At 48.8% G+C, this 5,573-nt stretch overlaps 1 protein-coding gene and 1 pseudogene across 1 annotated transcript in view; both read right to left on the bottom strand.

Annotated features, from left to right (window-relative positions):
* Window positions 1-1,464: 1,464 nt before the first annotated feature.
* LOC129147402 (uncharacterized protein C16orf52 homolog B-like) lies at window positions 1,465-4,788 on the bottom strand (annotated as a pseudogene).
* C20H17orf100 (chromosome 20 C17orf100 homolog) overlaps window positions 2,798-5,573 on the bottom strand; it is an 80,961-nt gene continuing 78,185 nt past the window's right edge. The window contains exon 4 of the mRNA XM_054709750.1: window positions 2,798-2,813. The gene's annotated coding sequence lies outside the window, so the exon portion shown is untranslated. The remainder of the gene's footprint in view (window positions 2,814-5,573) is intronic.

Here is a 5,573-nt window from a genome sequence, read left to right as displayed (position 1 = left end):
TGCAGCTGGCTTCCATCTTTCTGGGGGACCTGCCAATACCTCTGAGAGGGGCAGGCTGCACAGGGACCAAGAGGACAGCTCTTGTCCCAGCTCAGCCTTGAGCTGGCCCCACCCTGGGTTCTGATGTCCATTTGCTTAGTCTCAGGGTCATCTAAATGGGGATCAGATCCCAGCTTGGGAGGTGAAAAATGACCTTCCAGAGCCTGCACCTCTTGCTGCTGACCTTGAGCTGCCTCAGATCACTCCCGTCACTTGGAAGGGACAACCCAGCCCAGGGACAGAACGTCTGGTCCTGGAAGCTTCCTGCTGCTGGAGTGAGAGTGGGACTCAGAGCCTCCTGGAACCACCAGGAATATAAAGCCAACATCCAAGGATGAGGGATTTGAACTGATAACTTCCGGATGACATCACCCATGGTACACCACTGGCCAACCAGCTCCCCTCCTTACCTTGCTCCATTGAACTGACAGTTCAGAGCCCTTTCCCAGATCTCTAGAGCACCTCCTTCAACTCCTAGGTCCCTTTGTTGTCTGGGCCAACATTCACTGGGATCTCCTTGCTGGGGCCCTCTGGCACCCCCTGTTCTCCCAGGCAGGTCAGCTTGGCTCTTCTGGGACTTGGTCTTCCTGCCACCCCACACAGTTGGGATCACACTCCAGGTATGGGAAGGATGGCTTCTTTGGGAACACAGTCGGGTATCTAGGTCCTCCCTCACCTGAAGGCCCAGAGTGGATACAGCTGTAAATTGCCTAGAGCAGCGTCCCTTTGGAGTTTGTCCTTCTAGAGTTTGAGCTCCCCTGGGGAAAGCCTTCCCTTTCTGACTGGCCTTCACAGCCACGCCCGGTGGGGATGGAGCAATGGGTGGAGGACTCTACCGGACTCCATGTGCTTGAGGGCTGTCAAGCAAGCTGGGTGGGCGCTTCAGGAGAGCAGATCCCACGGCTGGGGAGGCTGACCAAAGGCTATTTCTATACAACTTCTCTTGAAGTTGGTTGGAGTTACACTAACAGTTATGGCCAGTGCCAATCAGGATTGCTTGTAAGAGAGACACCCAGCTAACAGTAGCTTAAACCATAAGGGCATTTAATGTCTACTTAACAAGAAGTCTGGAGGTAGACAGCTGCTGAAGTTGATCCAGCTGCTCACTCAGGCCACCAAGGGCTTGGGCTTTACCATCCACTCTGCCATTCTAAGGGTGTTTTGCCTTTCTCTACTGTCATGCTAGACCCTCATGCTACATACACATCTGTATTGAAGGCAGGAAGAAAGAGGCGTGGGGTGGGGGCATGACAGTGTCTGCTTCATCTTTCCCTTATATTAGGAAAGAGAAATCTTTCTCAGAAGCACCTACAGAATTCCCTTCATGTCTTATTGGCCAGATACTAGGTCATATGCCCACCCTTAACCAGTCACTGACAAAGGGTAATTGGAATGCTATTGGAATACCATGAAGCCAATTAGGACTCATTTCTTGGGCTTGGGGAACTGGCCTATGTTTCCTGAAATGAAGAGGTTTCCACTCACTACAAAATCTGGGTTCTGATAGGAAAAAAGAGGGGGAGCTATTGGGTAGCTGATGTCCATGCTCGGGTGCTATGACCCTTTCAGAGGAGCCCTTACTCCAGGCTGCCTGAGTGGCTCCCTTTCCATGGAACTCAGTAGAAACATGTTCCTAGGAGGGAAGAGAGTACATGGTTGTCTGGTCAAGGGCTTCGCTTCAGCTCTGCTTCCAGTTTCCCAGGCCAGGACTCCCCAGGAGACCCACTGGATTGGGAGGCTAGAGCCTGAGTCATGAACTGAGCTTGTTCCCGACATCTGACACAAGTCAGTCCACTCTCTGGGCCTCAGTTTCTATCAGAAAGGGGCTGGACCAGAGGATGTGCAAGTCCTGTCTCCCTTACCCCATCTGATCCTCCATCTGCTTGGGCCAGATGCAGTCCCCACACTGTCTCAGGGGGACTCTGTTGCACAGCCCACCCTATGTCCATCTGGGTCTTAGCCATTTGCTGAAAACCCCTTCAGATCTTTTCCTAAGGACCTATCTTGCCTCTTACACTTTGTAAAGTGGTTCAGCCTAAGGCCCTTCAGTTCTCTCTAAGGCAAGCATGTCAAACTCAAAGGCTAACATGGGCCAAATAAACGAGGCATGTGGCCTGGGGGCCGCAAGTTTGACATGCTTGCTCTAAGCAGTGGTCGGCAAACTCATTAGTCAACAGAACCAAATATCAACAGTACAATGATTGAAATTTCTTTTGAGAGCCAAATTTTTTAAATTTAAACTTCTTCTAACACCACTTCTTCAAAATAGACTCCCCCAGGCCGTGGTATTTTGTGGAAGAGCCACACTCAAGGGGTCAAAGAGCCGCATGTGGCTTGCGAGCCGCACTTTGCCGACCACGGCTCTAAGGCATCTGGATCAGACATTTGGGCCCAAGGTTGGCTGAACACAGAATCCTAACCAGGACTGCTCTCAACTGTGTTGCCAGGAGCCCACACGGATCCTATGCATCCCAAAGATCAGGACCCAGAGTTCCTTCCCCTCTGATCCCCCAATTGGGATCCTTCCCTGCCCCTCTGAGCTGAGAACTTCCTTAGGGAAAGGCCTGGGCCTCCTCCTGTGGCAGGACCAGTGAGCAGGGCACCTCCTGGGACACGTGAAGTTCTCTCTTCTCCCTACCATCTCACACACCAACGAAAATAATGGATAGCGAGGTGTTTGCTCTGGACTCCAAGCAGGGAATCATGTCAGTACCACAGTCCAATTCTCAAAATCAATACGGGCATTCTTGGGTAAGGCCCTTAATGGCACATTCCTGTTTGTAGAAATAAAGACCAAATGCTGATCAATTAAGAACCAGACCTTGCGTCCTAATTTTACCTAAGAACCCTCTCCCCCTACTCCCACAGCCTCTTAAATGCTTTGTCCCCCAACCCACCAGGGAGGCGTCTTTTCATATTTAAAAAAAAAAAATCCATCATGAGGAATCTTCCTCACCATGGGATGGGTTTTCACATTCCTTCACAGAAAGCTTATCGTTTCAGGCCGAAATCCTTGCAGTCAGATATTCCGTTTCTTTCCCCTGGTGTCGTGATTCAGGGCTCTCATTCTCACTTCCCAGCCCAAGGAATGTTCTCCTGGATCTGCTTGTCCAAACACCCCCTCCACCCTCAGAGACACAGGCCGTGACCCCTGGCCGGTCCAGAGCAGCATGTAGGCCCTGCTTCAGCTCCGGAGGGCAGGGGAATACTCAAATTCAATCTCAGAACATCCTGTTAGCCTATCAATTAGCCTATTTAATTAAAAAAAAAAAATATATATGTATATATATATTTGTTTTTTGTTTTTTTTGAGAGAGAGAGAGGAATGGAGAGAGATAGGGGGATAGAAACATCGATAATAGAGAAACATCACGGATAGGCTGCCTCCTGCACACCCCCCTACTGGGGATCAAGCCCGAATACCGGGCATGTGCCCTGATGGGGAATCAAACAGGTGACCTCTTGGTTCCTGGGTCAATGCTCAACCACTGAGCCACACTAGCCAGGGTTAAACTAATTTTTTTTCAGCAAAATTATAGATTATATATATTTATATAAATATTAGGAACATTTCCCCCACCCACCCCAGTAACATGTTTCTTAGTGTTTGATTTTTTTATTTTTTTGTACACAGAGTATAGGGAATTTCAGAATTTTTACATACATTTTAGCCAACAAGTTTTGATCTATTGGCTTCTTGGTGCAGTAACGCAATGGCAGTCCCCTCTGGTGCCACAGGCTCATGCGACTACAAGGAAGCTATGAACACTCATTTCTTAGGAGGTGAGGCCAGCCCCACAGGAACTTCTCTTGCATCCCTCTGGTCCACCATGATTCATAAATACTTAGAATTTTTTTCCTCAAGTGAATCATTAGACAAATATGGAGCTACAGAGTCACAAAGGGCCCCATGCTTTTCAGCAGAAAGCATTCTCCCTCACTAGGCGATTACCACAGTGTAGACCTGACGGCCTGAAAATATGCTCCGGAGGTTAGTCAATATTGTCTGTATGTGATTATGGAAAAGGCTCTCTTAAAAAAAAAAAAAATCCAAAGTGCATAGTGAGAACAAATCAAAGCTTTTCTTCTTTTTTTTTTTTTTTCAGCATCAGTTTCACCTAACATCTTTCTAAGCGAGGACTACTCAGATGCCTTGCCTTTGTCCTCCCCACCATCCAAAAATAAAAAATTTAAGTAAAATAAAAAATTAAGTAAAATAAAAAATAATAAAAATGTCAAGCAATTGAGACATTCATCAGCCTGATAAACTTTGCCAGCAAACAGAAGTCCTATCACTTTAAAACAAAATTGATAAGACAAAAAGTACATACGATGACCCAACTACTGTGTTGTTGGGTAATTTATAAGGTTGACCTCCGACTTCATGGATGTAAAATCCTATTGGAAATATTAGGGCAGCCACACAGAAAAGGATCATTCCAGGGAATGCTATCCATCCAGCATATTTTGTAGCTTCTCTCCGCCAGTGGGAAGCCACCAGCAAACCACATGTGACAGTCAATGAAATGACTCCCATGATGATAAAAAACAGTGTGGGGACCCACTCCCGGGGAAGCCCAGGTGGGATGCACGTTAGGTCTCGTCCATGGATGGTTTGACACTGTCGCACAAGGCCCACGCTGAGGACTCCCGGCTTTAATCCAGTCGGGGTTGGCGCTGCTGGCGATGGCGAAGATATCAGCGGCCATCGAGAAAGAGGCATCCAGAGATGAAGGTCAGTTTATCCATCTCCCTGCCCCACTCCCCCCACCCCCGGAGCCCCAGGCAGGCCGCCCTGCGGGAGTCCCCTCACTGCTCGCGCCCTCCGCGTGCCCGTGACCAGCAGCTGTGGCACGGCCCGGCACAGCCGGATCCACATCCCCGCCCCCGCCCTAATTTTTATATTTAAAAAAAATATGAGCAGGGTAAAAGAAATGTCAACAGTACAAAAAGTACTGAGACAGGTCCCTCCCACTTCAGACCTGAGGCCTCCCTCCCCCAGGAAGACAGGTACCATCAGCAGTGCCTTCCGCGTCCTCCCAGCGACGGTGCACGTGTGTGAGCTTCTGGAATAGGTACACATCCTCTGTTACAGATGGGAGCACACCGTACACACTTCCTGCCCTTGTTTCCACCGCCCACCCCATGCCCCCACCCCAACCCTGCTAAATTTATTTGGAGATCGTTCCATTTCAGGACATAGGAAGTTTGACTAGGGTGGGTTCTGTTTTAAGTCAATAAACTTTGTTGTTAAATGGAGCCAGGATTAAATGCAGTTCCTGTGTGCAATTCCGTGATGTAGACAACTGTGTCCATTGTGTCAGCAGCACCCCATTTCCATCTCCTTCCCCCCTGAACGTTCTCCTGCCCCTTCCAGGAACCTGCGCCTTCCCCAGGCAGCCGCTGTTCTGATTGCTGCTTCCATGGCTTAGTTCTGCCTGTTAAACTTCATATGAATGGAACCCTACCGTACCTACTCTTTTGTGTATGATTAACAAAATGCTTTTGAAATCCGTTCCTGTTGTGGCGTGTAT

The sequence above is a fragment of the Eptesicus fuscus genome, chromosome 20, assembly GCF_027574615.1.
Source record: "Eptesicus fuscus isolate TK198812 chromosome 20, DD_ASM_mEF_20220401, whole genome shotgun sequence".
Classification (NCBI taxonomy): Eukaryota; Metazoa; Chordata; class Mammalia; order Chiroptera; family Vespertilionidae; genus Eptesicus; species Eptesicus fuscus.
Note: the sequence above shows the minus strand (reverse complement) of the source record. Positions and strands in the feature narration are given on the sequence as shown.